General features: G+C 34.9%; 1 long non-coding RNA gene across 2 annotated transcripts in view; it reads right to left on the bottom strand.

Annotated features, from left to right (window-relative positions):
* Window positions 1-23,038, bottom strand: part of LOC123606416 — a 44,958-nt gene that overhangs the window by 9,572 nt on the left and 12,348 nt on the right. Inside the window, exons 2-4 of one of the 2 annotated variants that reach the window (XR_006716274.1) lie at window positions 10,767-10,772; window positions 3,952-4,266; window positions 3,144-3,302 (exon numbers count right to left, since the gene is read on the bottom strand). This is a non-coding gene — a long non-coding RNA (uncharacterized LOC123606416). Of the gene's footprint in view, window positions 1-2,764; window positions 3,303-3,951; window positions 4,267-10,766; window positions 10,773-23,038 lie in introns of those variants that run through there. The other variant, XR_006716273.1, reaches the window with a different exon arrangement.

Below are 23,038 nucleotides of genomic sequence, written 5' to 3'. Positions count from 1 at the left end.
TGGTTTTGGCATCAGGGTGATATGTGCCTCGTAGAATGAATTTGGAAGCTTTACTTCCTCTTCTATTTTTTGGAATAGTTTGAGAATAGGTATTAACCCTTCTTTAAATGTTTGGTAGAATTAGCCTATGAAACCATCTGGTCCAGGGTCTGTCTTTGTTGGGAGCTTTTTGATTACTGATTCAATTTCAATGTTGGTAATTGGTCTGTTCAAATTTTCTATTTCTCCCTGCTTTGACTTTGGTAGGGTATATGTTTTTAGGAATTAATTTATTCTAGGTGGCCAATTTGTTGGCATATAATTTTTCATAATCTCTTAGAACTGTATTTCTCTGGTATTGTATTTATTCTCTTTAGTGATTTTATTTGGGTTTCTCTCTCTCTGAGTCTGTTAGAAGTTTATCCATTTTGCTGATCTTTTCAAAAAACCAGCTCCTGGTTTCCTTGATCTGTTCTATTTTTTGTTTCTATATCATTTATTTTTGCTGTAATCTTTATTATTTCCTTCCTTTTGCAGGATTTTGTTTTTTCTACTTTTTCTAGTTCCTTTAAGTGTAAGGTTAGGTGTTTTGTTTTTGGCTTTTTTCCCTCTTCTTGAGTAGTACTATATTGCTCTGAACTTCATAGAACTATTTTTGCTGAATCCCAAAGATTTGGATCATTGTGTTTGTCATTTGTCTTTATTTCTTCTTTGATTTCTTGGTTGACGAATTCATCATTCAGTAGCATGTTATTAAATCTTCATGTATTTTTTCTGCTCTGTCCAGATTTTTTTCTTGTGCTTGATTCCTAGTTTCATAGGATTGTGTTCAGAAAAGATGCGTGGTATGACTTCAACATTTTAAATTTTTTTAAATGTTTATTTTTGAGAGAGAGAGAGGGAGACAGGATCTGAAGCAGGCTCCAGGCTCTGAGCCATCAGCACAGATCCCAATGTGGGGCTTGTACTCATGAACCGCGAAATCATGACCTGAGCCAAAGTCAGATGCTCAACCGACTGAGCCAGCCAGGTGCCCCCTGACTTCAGCTTTTTAAAAATATGTTGAGACTTGTTTTGTGGCCTAATGTATTCTTTGTACACTTAAAAATAATGTTTATTTTGCTGTTTTAGGGTGGAATGTTCTGTATTTGTCTGTTAAATCCATCTTGCCCAATCAAAACTATTTCCTTGTTGATTTTCTGTTTGGATGATCTGTCCATTCATGTTAAGTGGAGTGTTAAAGTCCCCTACTATTATTATATTACTATCGATCATTGCCATTATGTTTATTTCATGCACTTGAGTGCTATCATGTTGGGTGCATAAATATTTACAATTATTGCTTCTTCTTAGATTGTTCCCTTTATAATTATATAGTGTCCTTCTTTCCCTCAGGTTACAGTCTTTGTTTTAAAGTCTATCTTGTCTGATATAACTATTACTGCCCCAAATTTCTTTTGACATCAGTTTGCATTATAAATCTTTCTCCATCCCCTCACTTTCAGTCTGACATGAGTCTCATGTAGGCAACATATAGGTGGGTCTTGTTTTCTTATCCATTCTGTCACCCTCTGTCCTTTTGATGGGAGCATTTAGTCCATTTTCATGCAAAGTAATTCTTGATAAATATTTATTGCTATTTTTTACTTGTTTTGTGGTTTTTCTCTGATCCTTTCTTGTTCTCTTTCATGGCTTGTTGGCTTTCTTTAGTGATATAGATTCCTTTTCCTTATTTTTTTGCATATGCATTAGTGGTTTTTGATATGTGGTTACCGTTAGGTTTGTATACAAAATCTTCTGTATATAGCAGTCTATATGAAGTAGGTGGTCGCTTAAATTTGAAACCATTCTTATTCCTCTTCTGCCATGCTTTAGATACATGGTGTCGTATTTTACATCTTTTTATTTTGCGAATCCCCTGATTTTTATCAAAATATTTATTTTTAATGTTTTTTCTTTTTTAATTTTACTACTCTCACTTATGGTCTTATTTTACCTAAAGAGTCTCCTTTAATATTTCTTATAGGGGTGGTTTAGTGGTCATGAATGTTTAGTTTTTCTTTGAGAAACAATATTTATATGTCCTTCTATTCCTAATGATAGCCTTTCTGGATAGAGTATTCTTGGCTGCAGATTTTTCCCTTTCAGCACTTTGAATATATCATGCCACTCCCTCTGGCCTGCAAAATTTCTGCTGAAAATCCACTGAGAGCCTTATGGGGTTTCTCTTGTATGTAACTGCTTTCTTTCATCTCTACTTTTTGCCATTTTAATTACTATGGGGCTTGGTTGTGGACTTCCCTGGGATGAATTTTTTGTGGGGGATCTCTGTGCCTCCAAGCTGGATATCTATTTCCTTCCCCATATTACAAAAGTCTTCAGCTTTTTTTTTTTTTCAAATATTCTGCCCACTTTATCTCTCTTCTTCTTCTGAGATCCCTATAATACAAATGTTTTACAGTTGATGGACTCACTAAGTTCCTTAAGACTTATGCCCTGTTGTGGGTAATGTTTGATCCCCAGCAGGGGTGGAGTACATTTTAACAAGTTGTGTGATGATCTGCTTGCAAAATGTGACCTGACATTGCTGCATCAGAAGTGAGATGGGTGTCAGCAGATGTGGTGTTGGGTGAACATAAATCTTCTCATTCTTATAATCTCATGGACAACCTATTCTTATAGGAACGGGATGTACAATGTTTCTTCTCTTGGTGCTTTTACATACAGTGTTCTCAAAAGATAAAGAATTAATTCTTTTACTTTTTTATAATAATAAACTCAAAGCTGTTAAGAAGATTGTTGCATTTTATTCCATGTCTCCTCCAGAATCTATTTTGATGAAGTGGGTAAGGTTTGCCATCACCCACTACTTCTGATACCAGTGTTAGTTTTATACATTCAGAACACTTTCTGAGGGTTAATTTTATATTCTGGAGTAGTTCAAAGCACTGCATTATGATGCCATTTGTCACTTCTTTCTAGAGGCACTGCACATTCAAATTGTCCTGTCTAGTCATTTTATTTGTCTAACTTCTTCAGCAACCTTTATCCCTTCATGTATTCACAGCCAGCTCTTCACACTGCAGAGTCCATGCAAATAATTCCTGGATAAAGCATCTTAATTTTAGCTGCTCTATCCATATACCATAGACTGGAGGACTTACGAACAGAAAGTACTTCTCAAGTTGTGGAGGCTGGGACTCAGATATCAGGTTGTCAGCATGGTGACTTCTTTTTTTATCTGTAGACTTCTGAGTTCTCCTTGTGTTCTCACATGGCAGACAGAGATGGAGGTAGCTCTCTGACTTTTCTACTAAGGTCACCTACAAATAGCATCACCATAGGAATTAGATTTCAGCAAATGAAATTTAGGGAACATTCAGTCCATAACAAATACATGTATGCAAACATTCTCAGTTGGAGCTAATTGATCTTCTCCTTTCAGTTACTCCCACACCCAAAAGCCCACAAACTGAATCAGTGTGTTAGCAGAGTACTTAGCAAATACATAAAAGACTTTTGACTTGGAAGTCTGATTACAATTCAAAAATGTATATTTCTTGTAAAGTAACTTTTGCTTTTTTTTTTTTCAACGTTTATTTATTTTTTGGGGGACAGAGAGAGACAGAGCATGAACGGGGGAGGGGCAGAGAGAGAGGGAGACACAGAATCGGAAACAGGCTCCAGGCTCTGAGCCATCAGCCCAGAGCCTGACGCGGGGCTCGAACCCACGGACCGCGAGATCGTGACCTGGCTGAAGTCGGACGCTTAACCGACTGCGCCACCCAGGCGCCCCAAGTAACTTTTGCTTTTATTAAAGGGCTGAAAGTTTGCATTATTATAGAAACCTTGAATGATAGAAGAAAATATTTCCCTATGTTTCTATTATCACTTCACCCCCAACCTAGCCTCAAAGCTTAAGTAAGTCTGAAACCTTGTTTCAAGGAGAATGGAACTTATTTTCAGTTTTACCTGCAGCAGACTGAGGAAAATACTGCTATGCTAAGCACTGGTCCTTTTGAATTTTCAGACCACAAAACGTATAAATCAAATGATCTTCTCTTTTGAAGATGTTTTTTCCAAGCAGTTAGGTTAGCTTCTGCTTTAAACTTACTCTCCCTGTGACATGCACATGTTGTGTTTCTTTGGCATCTTCTGATGAGAGGAGAACAATTGATAGGAGCAGCAATCACAAGTGCACTCAACGTGCCCCTTCAGAGACTGCTATGCTGCCTTTTCCTCTTGCTGAACAAGTCCTCCTCTGTCTTTGAAAAAGAAGGCGGTTCTCTCCTGTTGAGCAAGTTCAGTTTAAAAATCTTATGGGGAGAAATTCACAGCATGTAAGCAGAAACAGTCTTATTGCCTCTATTTTCAGAACCTCTTCAAATTACAATAATATGCCCAAGAAGCATATGAGAAAAGCTTTTTGAGCTAAAATAGAGCTTTTACCTTTTAAACCCAAAATATAAGTAAAGAAATCACTTTGCTCTTAAGAGTTTATTTGCCAATTGTAAATTCCACACTTCAGGAAATGTTCCATTCTTGTGGGAACAAAGAAAGAAATGCCTGTATAAAACAAGTCTTTTCTATAAATATTAGATTCTTCCACATAGAAAATCCTCTTCTAACTTACCACTTGTGTAAATATGATAAATTTTCATTTCCCCAAAATTATTTGGAAAATATATGGAGAAATAAATTACTATATAAATATGCACTTAAATTTTTTTCAAAAACATATTACTCATTTTTATTTATCATAGTTAAGGAAAGCTCTATCTAGTTTCCATGTTTCATAATCCCCTAAGATGTTTTTGTTCATATTCTTGATGGAAATCAAAATACTTATATTTTAATTGACGTGACTGAGCATTATTAGACTCTAAATAGTCAACATGGCAGATAACTACCTTTGTTTGATACTTGGGAGTTGATATCTTGATTAATAAATCAACTTACTTTATGCATAATCTATTCTAAGAGTTCCTAGAATATTGTGAAAATGTTTACATTTGCATTTATATAGTGATAAATTCAAGCAGGGGAAAATTAGGTACTAATGGACCAAATTGTGAGAGCAATTGCTAAGTAGATATCCCCTTCTTCTTTTCTGTAGCATCTATAGAACTTTGCTAGGGTTGCAGAGCTCTTGAGAATGAGGATGATAGCCAGTATTTAAAGCCCCAGCCAATTTTCTGTTATTCTAGTGCTAAGAGTCCAAGGACTCACTCTAAAATAATTTATTTTTCATGTACAGGATAGAGGAGCTAAAAGAATTTTCCAACTAAGTACTTGCCCTTGCTTTTCAGAATAATAAAATAAAAACAGGCATATTACAAATACAAAAAGGCAAATCATTTATAGCTTACCAAAAATGTGAAAATAAATATAATTTTTGGCTTTTTGAAGAAAGAAAAGAAACGTTAAGAGAATAATAGAATTTTGTTTTATCAAACATGGAAACATTTTTTTTTAAACATGTATCAATTTGTTTAAACACTTATCCAGGGGTAAGTCTCTAACCACATCAAATCTCTAGGAAGTATCTTAAATTGTGAAATAAGATGGGAAAAATCTCTTTAGGTATAATAGTCATGATAGAGCTTGACTGACAAAATCAGCACAAAATAACAGACACAAATGTATGAACAAAAAGCCAAAGCTTTATTGGATGGAGGAGGCTTAATAACTCAGAGCCATATATCTATGTCCATCTGTATACATTTTAAAGTGAACCAAATTGGCTATCTTGTTTCCCAGCCTGCTGCCAATTGGATAATGGTACTAAGAGGGTAGTGGTATTATTAGAGGCATATACAGTGATACAAGGAGAGTGAGAAACCTGACCAAATGCTATCAAGAGGGTAGGAAAAATTATCTCCATGCTGCATGGTTTCAGGTTACTTTATAAGTCCCAGTTTCCCCAAGTAAGGGAGGGGAAAGATAAGTGTTGTTAGAGCTGGAAGGAGAAAGAATGATAAAACTGTCACCTGCAATACTTTGGAAAGTCGGTAATGTCTTTTATAGTTTGGTGGAAATGCTGGAAGACCCTAGTAGCGTGAATTGTCTACTGTTGACTATCCTTGAAAAGGAATTACATGAGGAGATAAGCCGAGGGCAGAAATTGCCAGTTTGAGAGAAGAAATGAAAAGCATGAGAGACAGTCCTGAAAGTTAAGACTTGAGGTTTGCAAGGCATGTTGTGTTTTGATTTCTAACAGGAAAAGTTTAGAGAAAAAGTGTTTGAAATCAGCCTTGTGGCAAAGATGGTATAAAACATATGGACCACATAACAATTGCTAAGATATCTGAACAGGTTAAGTGGCAAAAAGTCTGTGCTTTTCATTGGAAAGACAATTTCTGTGAAAAAAGAGTAAGAATGTGACTTTCTTAAAAAAGTCCTGGCCATTCAAGGTGTCTTCAATTAAATATATATAGAGAGGCATGCCTTGAGAAAAATTCTGAATGTGGTTGTTTGTACATAATATTGACTGAAATTAGAGGCCAATAAATTATTGGAAAGAGTTTTACTATCAAGAGGAACACTAGTGTGGACTAAAATAGACTACTGTGCTTACAATTCTCTGTGGTCAGAAAATGGGCTGAGAAAGATTTTCACCACTCAAAAAGTAATAGTGTCACACATTTTCTTCAGCTGGAGCATATTCTGAAGATAATGGAAAAAGAATTGCCTTGAGGTGAGTGGATTAAGGACCATAGACAACAATGGACTGGGGATTACCTTCAGGAGGACAAATCAGAGCCCTATCCAGGATTATTCCCTTCAACTAGGAAAGAAGCCCATTTCTGTATATGGCCAATATGAACTGGCATTGCTAAATATGAACAATGAGTGTATGTTTCTCCATCTGAATAGAAGTGTTCATGGTAGGTAGGCTTTCCTTGTTTCACTGCTCTGAATCTGAATGATCTGGCAGAGGGTGTCTGCAGGTGGAGAACTCCTAGACCTAGGATTTGAGCTTAAGTAGTAAATGAGAGGGAAGATTGTATAGTTTAGCTTGGGAGGAGGTGAGTATGTAAGCAAGAGAAGGAAGAATCCAAGATTTGCTGATCTTAGAGCAAGACTGTGGTAAAGCCTATTGTAGTTCTTCAGCGTTTAATTCTCTGGAAAAGAATTATGTTCAGATTCCTTCTCTCATTAGGGCCAAAGTTGGCCATCTTCCCTGTTCTTGCCAAATGAATGTAAACAGAATTAATGTAATAAGAATCTTTATGTCATGGGGCATACTTTTGACATTCCTTTTTCACTGCAGCCCCCCATGTTCCAGGCAATTCCTTTTGTATTTTTGCTACAATAAATACAGCTACAATGACATACACATATCATTTTGAAAATATTTAAATGGACGAAGTTTAAATTCTCAAAAGTGGAATGATTAAGGCAGAAGATATAAATGCAGTAATTTTGATAGATAGGATTAAACTGCCCTCCAAAACAGTGCTCCTAATTTTCATGAATTTATTAGGAGTTTATGAGATGCTGCTCATTTGTTTAGACATGCCAAGAAAATGTATTGCCAACATTTGGATGATCAAACATTTTGAAAATGGGCAATGTTTCTAGTCTTATGTGATACAGATATGGATCATCAAAACTCTTATCTTTTATGGATGTATAAATGTAGACAGTTAGAAACAGAATTTTGTAACAAATTAAAATCTGCCATGTGAAGAGTTTCAGTGGGTTTTAAATCAAATTAAAATTTGTTTTAAATGCTTATTTATTTTTGAGGGAGAGAGAGACAGTGAATGTGTGAGTCAGGGAGGGACACAGAGAGAGGGAGACACAGAACCCTAAGCAGTCTCTGGTCTCTGAGTTGTCAGCACAAAGCCCAACACAAGGCTCGAACTAACAAACTGTGAGATCATGACCTGATCCGCAGTTGGATGTTTAACTGACTGAGCCACCCAGGTGCCCCTAAATCTAATTTTTAAAGTGTGTAACATCTTTTGTCTGGAAAAACTACTTATTTGAGGAAATGTACACATTTACTAAGCAAGTTATTACGTTGATAGATGTATAAATAATATTTGTTAAGGTTCACTCAGTAGTGAAAATAATCAACTAGGAATATAAGGTGATTTCCTTAATCTGATAATGGTATCTCTAAAAAGAATGTTTGGCAGACATTACACGTAATGGTGAAATACTGAAAACTGCTTGAGATTAGGAATAAGAGGGGGTATCAGACTGTGACAGTTCTATTAAATATCTTAACCAGTGTTGTAAGTCATGAAAAGGAAATTATATATATATATTCTAATATATATATTCTAATTCATATATATGTATATTCTATATATATATTCAAATTCATGTATATATATATATATATGAATTAGAAAGATACAAATCTACCATTATTAATAGAAGACATGACTGAATCAAGAAGATCCAAGGGAATAAACTATTAAAATTAATAAGTGAATTGGGTAAGTCACTGGATATAAGATCAGTATATAAAAATACCATGTTTCTATTTCAGCAACAAAGTAGAAATGGCGTTTCAAAAGTTATCAATGAAGTAGTGACAATATCATCTTACAGTAGATAAAACCCAGCAAACATTTGTATCTACATCAGAATTTTGAAACCCCATAAAACTGCTCAAGAACCACTACTCTATATGATAACAATTTTAAAAAGTGGCATAAGAGCAAGAGAAGACCTGTACACAGGTATTGTCCATTTTTGAAAGTTTGTGTTACACCATTTTGCTTTTACAAAAGACTTACATTAGTACCAGTTTTTGCTACTCCAAAGAAATCTGAAGAGGATTTTCACTTTTACAACAAAAAGGTGAAAAACGAGAATAGTACCATCACACATATTCCCCTTGCCTACACTTAGCATCCGCATCAAGCAGCTATAGTTTTCACCTGTGTCTGTGAGCATTTGTGCTTTATCTCAATTTCTTTTGTGCGTCTGTTAGCAAGAGCAAAGTTAACAGAGCAAGTGCGTCTGTTAGGCTTAGCAAAGCCTAAGGTTGTTTTTTGGGTTTGAGAATGCTTAAAACATGTTCCATATAAATTAATGACACTTGCTGCTTTGCTTTAGGTCATTGAAGCTAATGAAATATTTCATAGGAACACTGCACTTCAGATAGCAAGGGAAATCTGTATAGGGATTTATGATGTTTATTGATTGAAACACTCAATACTATAAAGATGTCAGTACTACATAATTGACATATAGCTTTAATGCAATCCCAATAAAATGTCTACCTATTTTCCTTTTTTTGGAAATTAACAAGCTGGTTTTAAAATTTATATAAATGCAAAGAAGGGTAATTCAGGTAACAAGATGAATTTGATCTGTGCTGTTATCTTGCACTTACTAGAAAGTGCTTTTTCACCTCTGACAAAATGAGGAAAAATCCACTTTCTTTTGACACCATAGCTTGTCAAAATACTTTTATTTCCCCTTCTCTGTTGACAATTTCTTCAATTCCCTTACTAGAGGTGTGAGAAACCACTGTTTTTGTTGTTGTTGTTTGTTTTGGTCTGAGGACCCACTTTTTGCTTTTCCACTTAGTCTAGGGCGGATGGTGGGTGAATTAAAGCTTGTTTAAGGCTTTCAAATCTTTAAGACTTGTATGGGACAAAAGAACCTGCTTATAGTTCTGTTTTATTTTTAACCAGATAATCTATAATCAAACTACTACATCTCAGTAAGACCAACTAATGGATGTCTGTGTTTCCTAGAATCCAAAAGGCAAGAAATTCACAAAAATCCTGGCCTTCAATCTTGTGTTCATATATAGATGATGCTTATTTTTAAGAATGACTTTCCCAATAATTTTCTCTCTTCAAACTCCCTATCTCAATTTAAGGTAAACTTCTTGGAAGCTTTCTTAGCCCTCTCATCCTGAATTAGTTGCTTCTTCTCCATATTATCTTGGGACCCTGCTTATTTATCTCTCATGGAACATTACACTGTTTCAGAGAACAGAACCAAATAGACTCCAATATCTCAAAAACACTAGAGGTTTACAGATCAAATAACCAACCAAGGTAAGTATATCTGGTTCTCAGATATCCAGGAACTGAAGCATCATCTATTCTTTTGGGGCAGCACAGTAACTTTCATTAGTGGCAGAAGGAGAAAGAACATGAAATATGCACAGGAGGATGTTTTGGTCAGACCTGGAAGTGGTACACATCATGCCAGTTATATTTCCTTGCACAGAGCTCAGATCCGTGGTTCATACAACAAGGGACTCTGGGAAATGTAGTCTAGACATGAGGCTAGCTGCGTTTCTCAGATCAAGATTCTCACATCAATTCTCACATCAAACTTAACTGTCTTTCCTGATACCACTTCTTTTTCCTGTAGTCCTAGTTTTTCAATTTTTCTTCACTCATTCTCTAAAGCTATAAGATGCAGTCTTCCTTTGACTCCATTTGACTGTGGAGTCAAATGAAGACCAGCCAGTTCTTTGATAGTATGATCCAGACAACATGCAAATGTACCCTCTTCCTACCAACCTTCATTCTTCTAGACAAATTCCCTCATCTGGATCAACAATATTTCTTACATAATTTATTTAGACAGATAACTTATTTTACCACCATTTAACGCTTCTTGAACACATTTTGTAGAACCTTATCAATGACTTCTTCAAAGTCTCTGTTCTTACCCCTCTATACTCCAGACAGGATACTATTCCTTGTCCCTGGAATAAAACATGGAATTTTAGGTCTTGGATTTTTTTTCCTTTCTTAGTTAAAAATAACCTTTCCTTTTCCCTTTCTTTTATTTTCCACCTCTGCCTTCTTGATATAAGTATCCTTAAAGATATAACTCACATTTCATACCCTTTGCAAGGCTTCTCTTTCTTAACATCCAACCCATAATTTCAATCACATTTTTCTTTTTATTCCTACAGGAAATTTTTATACTTGTTTTATAGTATTTGTCCCTATGAACTTGCACTGAAGTTATTTATGAATAGGTCTCTTTCTCTTCACCTAGATAGATTCTTAACAATGGTTATAGCTTCTTATCCATCTGTCTCTCCAGTATGTGTATATAAGTTAAATACTTGTGGGACTCAATTTTAATAATCTAGGTACCCATTTATCAATGTTTTATTACAAAAAATACCCTTAAGAAATAGTTCTTAAGAAATAGTTCTCAGGAATTGAGAGCTTTTTATAAACAAATATAATCAGGTATGAAAAGGATAAAGAAAATATAATACATGTGATTTCACTCATGTGGAATTTGAGAAACTCAACCCATGAACATAGGGGAAGGGAAGGAAATATAAATAAAAACAGAGAAGGAGGAAAACCATAAGAGACTCTTAAATACAGAGAACACACTGAGGATTGCTGGAGGGGAGGTGGGTGAGGGATGGGTTAAATGGGTGATCAGCATTAAGGAGAGCACTTTTTGGGATGAGCACTTGGTGTCATATGTAAGAAATGAATCACTAGGTTCTACTCCTGAAGCCAAGACTACATTGTATGTTAACTACTTGAATTTAAATATCAATCAATCAATAAATAAATAAATGTAATACATGTAAAATGCAACTACCTACAGGAATCTTTTAGAACAGTATTAGTTAAGTGCTATAAATTGATATTCCTTATATAGTGCTGTAAAGCCATAGTCCCTAAGCCATATAGACTTTACTAAGAGTATGCAGTATTTTTAAATTCTATGTAGATACACTTTACTAACAATATATTTTCTATAGTTATGAAAGGGGGAAAAGAACCTACTGGAACACATATGAATGAATACAAATTTGCTTTTAAAGGGCTTATGGGAGAAAGACTGGTAAGTTAGCTAGCTTATCAGTGATTGACAAGTAATTTGTAAGTCAGAAGACTCTTGTAGATAGATGCCAGAATTAGGGGTTGGAACAGGCTTTGTTTAATGCACAATGCCAACTTCTGCCTTTTTTTTTTCTCCAGACCTTCTCAGCCAGTACACACAGACTCAGCCTAATTCCTACCATGATTAAGGAATTAATCCTTAATTCCTTAGGAATCCTATATTCTTTATATGTAGCTCAAAAACAAAACAACACAACTCTGGCACTAACCACTGGTGAGTACAGAATGCAGCTTATTGCCAAAGATCTGTTGTCCAGTATATATAATATGAGTCTTGAACCTCCACTTGGCCCTGACAATCAAACTTTCACAACCTTCTGTCCCATTTTCTTGGCCTGGGAGTGTTCTGCTGTGGCTTGGCTTGGAGTTACAGTTGTCTGCCTAGCAGAAGCCTCACCTAGAATTTCAGCTTTATTGTTTGCGGCTCTGATGTTTTTAAACTGTTCAAGGCCCTGTCTTCCAGGGTGATGAATCATTTTTCTATAATTTCCAGTATTAATGAAGACCTTGTAGTGAAGGTTTCCACCAGAGACCTGTTTTTCTCCACTTTCTAGGCTCCATTGCCTGTAGTATACTTTTTGGTTTGGACCTCAACTTCTGACTTGAAAAAATCAGAAAAGACATTATTTCTTTTTGTCACTAAGCTTTGTTTAGCGTTATTCTCCCTTTCCTTCCTTTTTATTAAAGTGCTAATCCTACAAATGTGTCTGTTTATGCAGCTTGCCCTTTTATATGGTCTGCCTGTCTCTCCCCTAGTTGAGAGGACTTCAGTGTATGTTTCTGATCCAATTTTGGTGTTAGTTATTACAGAACATTGTGTTTTTTTGTTTTCCACCACTCTTCTCTCTGCAAGTTGACATAATTATTCCCTTGATTCCTCTTAGACCAGTGACCCAGTGTTTCAGTTGATGCATAATCATATTACCTTTTCGAGTCGCAAATGGCGACATGTTTATTAGCTTCTATTTCTGTTTCTGTAACAGAGGTGAGTTTATCTATTATTCTCTGACATGTTTCATGTCTTTTCTCCTCATTCCTTCTCTACACAAGCATGATAAAGGTACCAAGGTAGCCAGCATAAAGGAAATATCACAGTTGTGGAAAGGGCAGATTATATTTTGTCATTGAATCCCAGTTCAAAACTACCCTTGTTTCCTTAGGTATATCATCTCAATATCAGCTTCCTTATCTATAAGATGGAAATAATACTACCTTTCGTTATAGGAATTTTAAAACAAACTTAAAGTGAAGAGCTTGTTATAATTAATACTCAGCATATATGAAAGGCATACTAAGTGTTTAAGTAGCTGAGCCCAAATAATAAATCATTATGTAGGAAAATATGTCAAATTAAGTCATTGTCTAGGGATTACAAACAGAGTAGACTATCTGTGCCCATAAAATCCAGGAAGATGTCATATACCTAAGGTTATAAAGGAATTACCAGAAAAACATTACATTATTACATTATTTGTTTATTTTAGTAAGACATTAGAAGCATAACTAAAAATATGTATAGGAGAAAGGTTATATAGTGTAAAATATAGTTGATAATTTAAAGATTATAGGAGTGATGTAAGCATCAAAGTGGTTTAAACATTCTGTCTTTTGTGCCTGGGTGGCTTAGTCTGTTGAGCATCTGATGCCTCATTTAGGCTCAGGCCATGATCCTAGGGTCATGGAGCCCCACATAGGTCTTCATACAAACATGGATCCTACTTGGGATTCCCTCTCTCTCCCCCCTTATGTTCTCTCTAAAAATTAAAATTAAAAAAGTTAAAAAATAGGACATTCTGCCTTTCAGTTCCCCATTTTCAACAAAGAGTTAGACATTTATTTATGAATAAATGTACTTTTGTGGGAGTTATAGGATCCAGCACCATATGCTGAAGGACTCAAGAGAAGTCTTGCCCACCTGTGCATCCAGTTACAGGTAGACAGACTTCAGTATCAACTGTGGAACCAGCAGAGCAGCAAACTTGCTCTAAACCCCTCTTGTTGTAGGGGGGGGGGTGCGGGGAACAAACAAACCTGAGAGTGCTGAGTTGGGAAGATAACCACAGACAAGAAAATTTCAGAAGGCCAGTCTTCCTGAGGGGAGATTCCAGCATACCATTGGTGTGTGTGCACATGTTTAGATGCAGTAGAGCTGGTACATAGAACTTCATCAATGCTATTCCTCTCCACGCCCTCAAAGATAATATTGCACAATGCTGAACTATTAAGTGGCAGCAAAGGGAAAAGAAAAACAGTGAGTAAGTGCCTGGCTACCCCAGTGGTGTAGGACACAGCTGGAAAAACGGTTTCCAAAAGCACCCAAAGTACTGAGTTGGGAGCCTCTAGGAGTGGCTGGAGGGAAAAGGTCAGGAAAAATGCAGGTAAGAATAACAAGACACAGTTCCTGCTGAATGGACTTAGCAGGAAGGCCACAACAAGCCTTTGGGAGTACCACACATGGTGATAGAGGTGCTTGTAGATAGAGTAGGCCTAACGCCCTGAGTACTACCCACACCTCCCCAACTCTGTAGCCATCTTATATAAACTCCTGTGTGAGTGAGAGGAAACTGCAGTAGACAGAGAATATGCCCAGAAAACAGGCCAGGGCCTACAGGTAAGGGAAAAACCACAAGTTCGAGTTGAAGTGCCGTCTCTGAAAAAATAAAAAATGTTTAAGAATTTTGCTTAAAAAAATTAAAATCCTTGAAAGCTTAAGAATTTCTCAAGAAGAACCAATAAAAGTGTAATAGGTGTATTCATACAAAGGCAGAGAAAACCCCCAAATAATAACACAACCAAAGACAGAAGACCCTATCTGAAGGCAATTAACAAAGCAGTGGCTGTTATTTCAAATATGAAAGCAGCAATATAAGTCTACAAGAAGCAGAGACAATCAAGAAAACATGTTATCACCAAAAGATAGTAATAATTCTAAAATAACAAAGCTCAAAGGCATGGAATCTTACATTCTAGTTAATAAAGACTTCAAAATAACTGTTTTGATCCCAAAAGGAGCAGAGAGAAAAATAGGTGAAAACTTTCCTAATCTGGGAAAGGCAACAGATGTCCAAGAAGCACAAAGAACTCCTAACAAGATGAACCCAAGGAGGGCCACAACAAGGATGGTAACATTTAAAGTGGAAAATGTAGTAATAAAGAGAAAGTATTAAAAGTGACAATAGGAAAAGAAAAGAATTACACAGAAGGGAAACCTTATAAGACTATCATCAGATTTTTCAGCAGAAAATTGGTAGACTAGAAGAGAGTGGCATGATATATTCATAGTGGTGACAGGAAAAACCCACAGAATCAAGCAAGGTTAACCCTAGCAAGGTTATCATTTAGAGAAGAAGGAGAGATAAAGAGTCTCCTAGACAAACAAAAGTTAGAGTTCATTATCACTAAACCAGCCTTACGAGAAATGTTAAAGGGAATTCTTTTAAGTGGAGAAAAAAAAGGCCATAAATGTAAAGAACATTTTGAAAGGAAAAAAAAAAACATCACAGGTGAAAGGAAACATACCAAAGGTGGTAGAATCACCTCTTATAAAGCCAATATGGAGGTTAAATCAATTATATCTACAAAAATTATTCAAGGGCTACATAAAATAAAAAGTTGTAAAATATGACATCAATAGTGGAGAGGGTAGTAAAAATTGAGTGCTTTTGGAATGTGTTTAAATTTAATTGCCAACTTATGAACTGTTATATACATAAGATGTTACATATAGATATAATGGTAATCCAAAATCCAAAATCAGTAATAGATACACAAAATAGAGAGGAATCCAAGCATCACAAAAAGGCCATCAAACCACAAAGAAAGAAAAGAAAGAAGCAGAGGAACTACAAAAACGACCAGAAAACAACACAATGACAATTGGTACATACCTATCAATAGTGACTTTAAATGTAAGTGGAATAAATGCTTCAATCAAAAGACATAGGATAACTGAATGAATTAAAAAAACAAACAAACAAGACCCGTCTATGTGCTACCTATGAGAGACTTACTTCAAACAAAAGGACACACAAAGATTGAAAGGAAGTAATAAAGCTATTCCATGCAAATGGAAGTGGGGGGAAAAAGCTGGTTGAGGCAATATTTATATCATAAAATAGATTTTAAAATCAAGATTGTAGCAAGAGACAAAGTAAGGAAATACATAATGATAAAGGGATCAAATCAAGAGAATATAACAAGTGTAAATATCCATGCACCCAACATAGAAGCACCTAAATAAATGAAGTATTAACATACATAAAGGGAGAGACTGACAGTAATATAACAGCACAGAGTTTAACACCCCACTTACCTCAATGGATAGATCATTCAGGCAAAAAGTCAACAAAGAAAAAATGACTTTGAACTATACATTAGACCACACAGACATAACAAATACAGAACATTTCATCAAAAAATAGCAGAATACATATCCTTTTCAAGTACAAATGAACCATTCTCCAGGGTGGATCACATTTAGATCACAAAGCAAGTATCCATATATTTAAGAAGGTTGAACTCAAGCATTATTTCTGACTATGAAATTAAAAGTTAATTACAAGGAAAAAAAGACCTGGAAAGACACAAATGCATAGAGGATAAGCAATATGCTACTGAACAGCCAATGGATCAATAAAGAAATTGAAGAGAAAATAAAAATATATATATATGGAAACAAATGATAATGAAAACACAATGGTCCAAATTTTGGGGAGACAGAAAATGCAGTTCTAAAAAGGAAGTATACAGTAATACACGCCTACTTCAATAAAAAGAAAAGTCTCAAATAATCTAACCATTCACCTAAATAAGCTAGAAAAGGAATGAATCCAAAGTTAGAAGAAGAAAGTAAAGAACAAAGAAAAAAAAAGAAAAAGATCAATGAAACCAGGAGCTGGTTCTTTGAAAAGATGAAAGAAAAAAAATAAAAAAAATAAAAATAAAAAAACTGATAAACCTTTCTTGGGTCTGGCTAGACTCAAGGAAAAAACAACAGAAGAAATAACAACTGACACCAAAGGAAAACAAAGAATTAGAATATTATGAAAAAGTATATGCCAACAAACTAGACAACCTAGAAGAAGTGGATAAATTGCTATAAACATAAAATCCCCAAAACTAAATCAGGAGGAAGTAGAAAGTCTGAAGAAAATGATTACTAATATTGAAATTGAATCAACAATAAAAACCTTCCAACAAACAAAACCCCAAGACTGGATGGCTTCACAGGTGAGTCCTACCAAACATTCAAAGAAGAGCTATTCTTCTCAAATCTCTATTTCCAAAAAATTAGAAGGGGAAGGACAGCTTACAAATTCATTCTATAAGGCCAACATTACTCCCATAATAAAATCAAACAAAGACATTACAAAAATAGAAAGCTACAGGCCAATAATTCTGATGAACATAGATGTAAAAATCCTCAAAAAATATTAGGAAACCACATTCAACAATACATTTAAAAAAGTCATTCACCATAATCAAGTGGGATTTATTTCAAGGATGCAAATGTGTCTTAATATTTGCCCATCAATCAGTGTAATATAACACATTAACAAAAGAAAAGATCTATCAGTGGATGAAGAAAAAACATTTAACAAAATATAATATCTGTTCATGAAAACTCTCAACTAAGTGTTGTTAAGAGGGAAGATATCCCAACATAATAAGGGCCAAATATAAAAATACTACAGCTAAGGGGCGCCTGGGTGGCGCAGTCGGTTGGGCGTCCGACTTCGGCCAGGTCACGATCTCGCGGTCCGTGAGTTTGAGCCCCGCGTCAGGCTCTGGGCTGATGGCTCAGAGCCTGGAGCCTGTTTCCGATTCTGTGTCTCCCTCTCTCTCTGCCCCTCCCCCGTTCATGCTCTGTCTCTCTCTGTCCCAAAAATAAATAAACGTTGAAAAAATAAATAAATAAAAATACTACAGCTAACAACATACTCAATAGCAAAAAGCTAAAAAAAATTTTCTCTCAAGTCTAGAACAAGACAAAGATGTCCACTCTTACCAGTTTTATTCAACATAGAACTGGAAGTCCTAGCTGTAGTAATCAGACAAGAGTAAGAAATTATATCCAAGGAAGAAGTTAAACTGTCACTATTTGCATATGATATGATACTACATATATAGAAAACCCTAAAGATTTCACCAAAAAAACTATTAGAAGTTATAAATGAATCCAGTAAAGTTGCAAGCTACAATATTAATACATAGAAATGTGTTGCATTTCTGTACAGTAATTAAGAAAACATTTCCATTTACAAATGCAACCAAAGAATAAAATGCCAAAAGATTATTTAACCAAGGATATTAAAAATCTATACTCTGAAAACTACAAGACATTGTGGGGAAAAAAAACTGAAGACAACACAAACAAATGGAAAGATAAACCATACTCATGGATTGCAAGAATTGGTATTGTTAAAAGTGTCCATTTTATCCAAAGCAATCTATAGATTCAGTGCAATCTCCATCGAAATACCAAAAGCATTTTTCACGTAACTAGTACAAATAATACTAAAATTTGTATGCAACCACAAAGACCCAAAATAGCCAAGGCAATCTGGATTAAAAAAGAACAAAATTGAAGGTATCACAATCTTAGATTTTAGGATATACTACAAAGTTATGGTAATCAAAACAATATGGTACTGCCATAAAAATTGATCCATAGATCAATGAAAGAAGAGGCAAAGCCCAGCAATAAAGCCACACCTACATGGTCAATAAATCTATGACAAAGGAAGTGAGAATATGTAATTGGAAAAAGTTTGTCTTTTCAGTAAATACTGCCAATAAAACTAGACATCAATAAGCAAAAAAGTGAAATTGGTCCAATTTATACACTGCACACAAAAATAAACTCAAAATGGATTAAAGACATGGGGTCTCTGGGTGGCTCCATTGGTTAAGCAATCTACTTCAGCTCAAGTCATGATCTCGTAGTTTACAAGTTAGACAACTCAGAGCCTGGGACCTGCTTTGGATTCTGTGTCTTCCTCTCTCTCTGCTCCTCCCCCACTTGCACTCTGTTTCTGTATCTCTCAAAAAAATAAACATTAAAAATTTTCAAAAAAATAATAAAAAATTTATAGACCTAAATGTGAGACCTTAAACCATAAAAATCTAGAGGACAACACAGGTGGTAACCTTTTTGACACTGGTTGTAGCAACTTCTTTCTAGATATGTCTCCTGAGTAAAGGGAAACAAAATCAAACTATTGGGACTGTACATATCTTTTTTAATTAATGTTCTCATTTTCTTTGGGTAAATACCCAGTAGGGGACTTACTGGATTTTATGGTATTTCTATTTTCAAGTTTTGGAGGAACTTGCATACTGATTTCCACCAATAGTTCATGAAGGTTCCTTTTTCTCTACATCCTTGTGAATATATATTTGTGTTTTTGATACTAGCCATTCTTACTGGTGGGAGGTGACAGCTCTCTGGTTGTGATTTTCATTGCTCTGAAGGTTACTGTTGAGCCTCTTTTCATGTATCTCTTGGCCATCTGTGTGTCTTCTTTGTAAAAATAATTATTCAGGTTCTCTGCCCATTTTTAATAGGATTTTTTAAAAAACATTTTGGTGCTGAGCTGTGTAAATTATTTGTATATGTCAATATTACCGTATTTCATTTCCAATATCTTTTCCCAGTCACTATGTTGCTTAAAAGGCAACTAAAAGCTTTGTTGATGTTTTCCTTTGTTTTATGAAAGCCTTTTATTTTGATGTAGTTTCACTTGTTTATTGTTGCTCTTGTTTCCCTTGCCTGAAGAGACATATTTATGGATATGTTGTACTGCTAACGTCAAAGAGATTATTACCTATGTTCACAGGTTTGAGCCCTGCATCGGGCTCTGTGCTGACAGCACAGATTTTCTGTCTCCCTCTCTGTCTGCCACTCCCCTGCATATCTCTCTCTTGCTCAAAAATAAATGAACATAAAAAAGTCCTTTCCTTAAAAAAAGTGTGCAGATTGCTTTGGGTAGTATAAAAATTTTACTATATTTGTTCTTTATAGAGTATCTTGTCATCTGCAAACAGTGAAAGTCGTCATTCTTCCTTGCCAATTTGGATGCCTTTTTATCTCTTTTTGTTGCTTGATTGCTGGGGCTAGGATTTGTAGTACTATGTTAAATAAAAGTGATGAGAGTGGACATCCCTGTCTTGTTTCTGATCATAGAGGAAATGTTTTCTCCCTTGAGGATGATAAAAGCTGTGGGTTTACATAGATGGGCTTTATTATGTTGAGGAATGTTTCCCCAAGACCTACTTGTTGAGGGTTTTTATCATGAATGGATGTTGCCCTTTATCAAATGATTTTTCTGCATCTATTGAGAGGATCATATGATTCTTATCTTTTTTTGTTGTTGTTAAGGTGGTATATCATGGTAGTTGATTTGCAAATATTGAGCACCAAAATAAAAAGTTTCTGCACAGCAAAGGAAACAATCAACAGAACTAAAAGGCAACCTACAAAATGGAAGAAGATATTTGCAAATGACAGAACTGATAAAGGGTAGTATCCAAAATAGATAAAAACTTATAAAACTCAAAACCCCCCAAATAAATAATCCAATTAAAAATGGTCAGAGGACATAGACATTTTTCCAAAGAAGAGTTAGAGATGGCCAACAGACACATGAAAAGATGTTTAACATCACTCATCGTCAGGGATATACAAATCAAAACTACAATGAGATTACCTCACACCTGTCAAAATGGCTAAAATCAACAACACAAGAAAAAGTAGGTGTTGGCAAGGTTGTGGAGAAAGAGAAACCCTCTTGTACTGTTGGTGAGAATAAAAACTTGTGCAGCCACTGTGGAAAACAGTATGGAGATTCCTCAAAAAGCTAAAAAGAAAACTACCCAACAATCCAGCAATTTCACTACTAGATATTTATATAAAAAAAATACAAAAATACTAATTCAAAGGGATATATGCACCTCAATGTTTATAGCAGCATTATCTACAATAGGCAAATTATGGAAATAGCTCAAGTGTCCATTGACTGATGAATGAATAAGGAAGATGTGGTGTGTGTGTGTGTGTGTGTGTATGTATATGTATATGTATATGTATATGTATATGTATCTCTCTTTTCTTCTCCTTTTGCTCATTTTTGTTTCTTAAATTCCACATGAATGACATCATATGTTTTCTTTCTCTGATTGACTTATTTTGCTTACATTAATATTCTCTAGGTCAATCCACTGCAAATGGCAAAATTACATTTTTTATGGCTGAATAATATTCCATTGTGTGTGTGTATATATATATGTATATGTTTATATATACATACACATATGTATATGTGTATATACATACACATATGTATATGTGTGTATACACATATATATACATATATACACACATGTATGTATATGTGTATATACATACACATATGTATAAGTGTGTATGTATATGTGTATATATACATACACATATGTATATGTGTGTGTATATACATATATATACATATATATACACGCATGTATGTATATGTGTATATATATATACACATATGTATATGTGTATATATATATACATATATATATACACACACAATGGAATATTATTCAGCCATAAAAAAAATGTAATTTTGCCATTTGCAGTGGATTGACCTAGAGAATATTATGCTAAGCAAAATAAGTCAATCAGAGAAAGACAACATATGATGTCATTCATGTGGAATTTAAGAAACAAAAATGAGCAAAGGGAGAAGAAAAGAGAGATAGAGACAAACCAACAGACTCTTAACTATAGAGAACAAACTGATGGTTACCAGAGGGGAGGTGGTTTTAAGGATGGGTTAAATAAGTGATGGGGGTTAAAGACTGTACTTGTTGTGATGAGTGCTGGTGTTATATGTAAGTGTTGGATCACTATATCATATACCTAAAACTAATATTACACTCTATGTTAACTGGAATTTTAGAAGTTAAAAAAATGAATATGTAAAACACAACAAAATACATTTTCCATGTTAAAAAAAAGATACATGCACTCCTATATTTACTGAACCATTATTTACAATAGCCAAGACATGGAAACAACCCAACTGTCCATCAATAGATAAATGTACAAAGAATATGTGATATACATAAACAAACACAATAGAATATTAGTAATAAAGAATGAGATTTTACCATTTGTAGTATCGTGGTTGGACCTAGAGAGTATTATGCTAAGTGAAATAAGTCAAAGATAAATAACGTATGATTTCACTTACATGTGGAATCTAAACAACCAAGCAGCCAACCAACTAAACAACAAACTGACTCTGAAATACAAAGAAATGATGATTGCCAGAGGGAGGAAGGGGATGGATGAAATAAAGAGATTATTTTATAACTGGAAATTTATACCACTTAATAAGTCATGGAGATGAAAAGTCCATCATAGAAAATATAGCCAATAATATTGTAATAATGTTGTATGGGGACAGATAGTGAGCAATGAATAATTTATACAATTGTCAAATCAATATGTTGTATACTTGAAACTAATAAAATATTTTGTTATACTTCAATTAAAAAATTTAAATCCTGGAGCTGCAAAAATGAATGAAATTAAAAATGTAATAGAGGTCTTCAGTAGAGTAGAGCAAATGAAAGAAATAAGTTAAAAGATAACAATATTGAAATAGCCCAAGTAGAGGACAAAGAAGAAGAAGAAAAAATCATAGAGAAGATCCCAAACATAGAGAATTGGACCTCCAAATTCTTTTTTTTTTTTTTTTTCAACGTTTATTTATTTTTGGGACAGAGAGAGACAGAGCATGAACGGGGGAGGGGCGGAGAGAGAGGGAGACACAGAATCGGAAACAGTCTCCAGGCTCTGAGCCATCAGCCCAGAGCTTGACGCGGGGCTCGAACTCACGGACCGCGAGATCGTGACCTGGCTGAAGTCGGTCGCTTAACTGACTGCGCCACCCAGGCGCCCCAATTGGACCTCCAAATTCTAAAAGCTATTAGAAAACACTATTATCTCAATGCAAAAACACCTTCTGTAAAACATAAAGAAACTGTCAAGAATCAAAGATAAAAAAGAGAATTCTAAAATCAGCCACTGATGCAGTGTAACCTGCAAAGGAAACACCATCAGGCTATCAGCAGATTTCTTGGTAGAAGCCCTACAAGCCCGTAGAGAGTGGAATATTATATTTAACATGTTGAAAGGA

Source organism: Leopardus geoffroyi, chromosome A2, assembly GCF_018350155.1.
Source record: "Leopardus geoffroyi isolate Oge1 chromosome A2, O.geoffroyi_Oge1_pat1.0, whole genome shotgun sequence".
In the NCBI taxonomy this organism is placed as follows: Eukaryota; Metazoa; Chordata; class Mammalia; order Carnivora; family Felidae; genus Leopardus; species Leopardus geoffroyi.
Note: the sequence above shows the minus strand (reverse complement) of the source record. Positions and strands in the feature narration are given on the sequence as shown.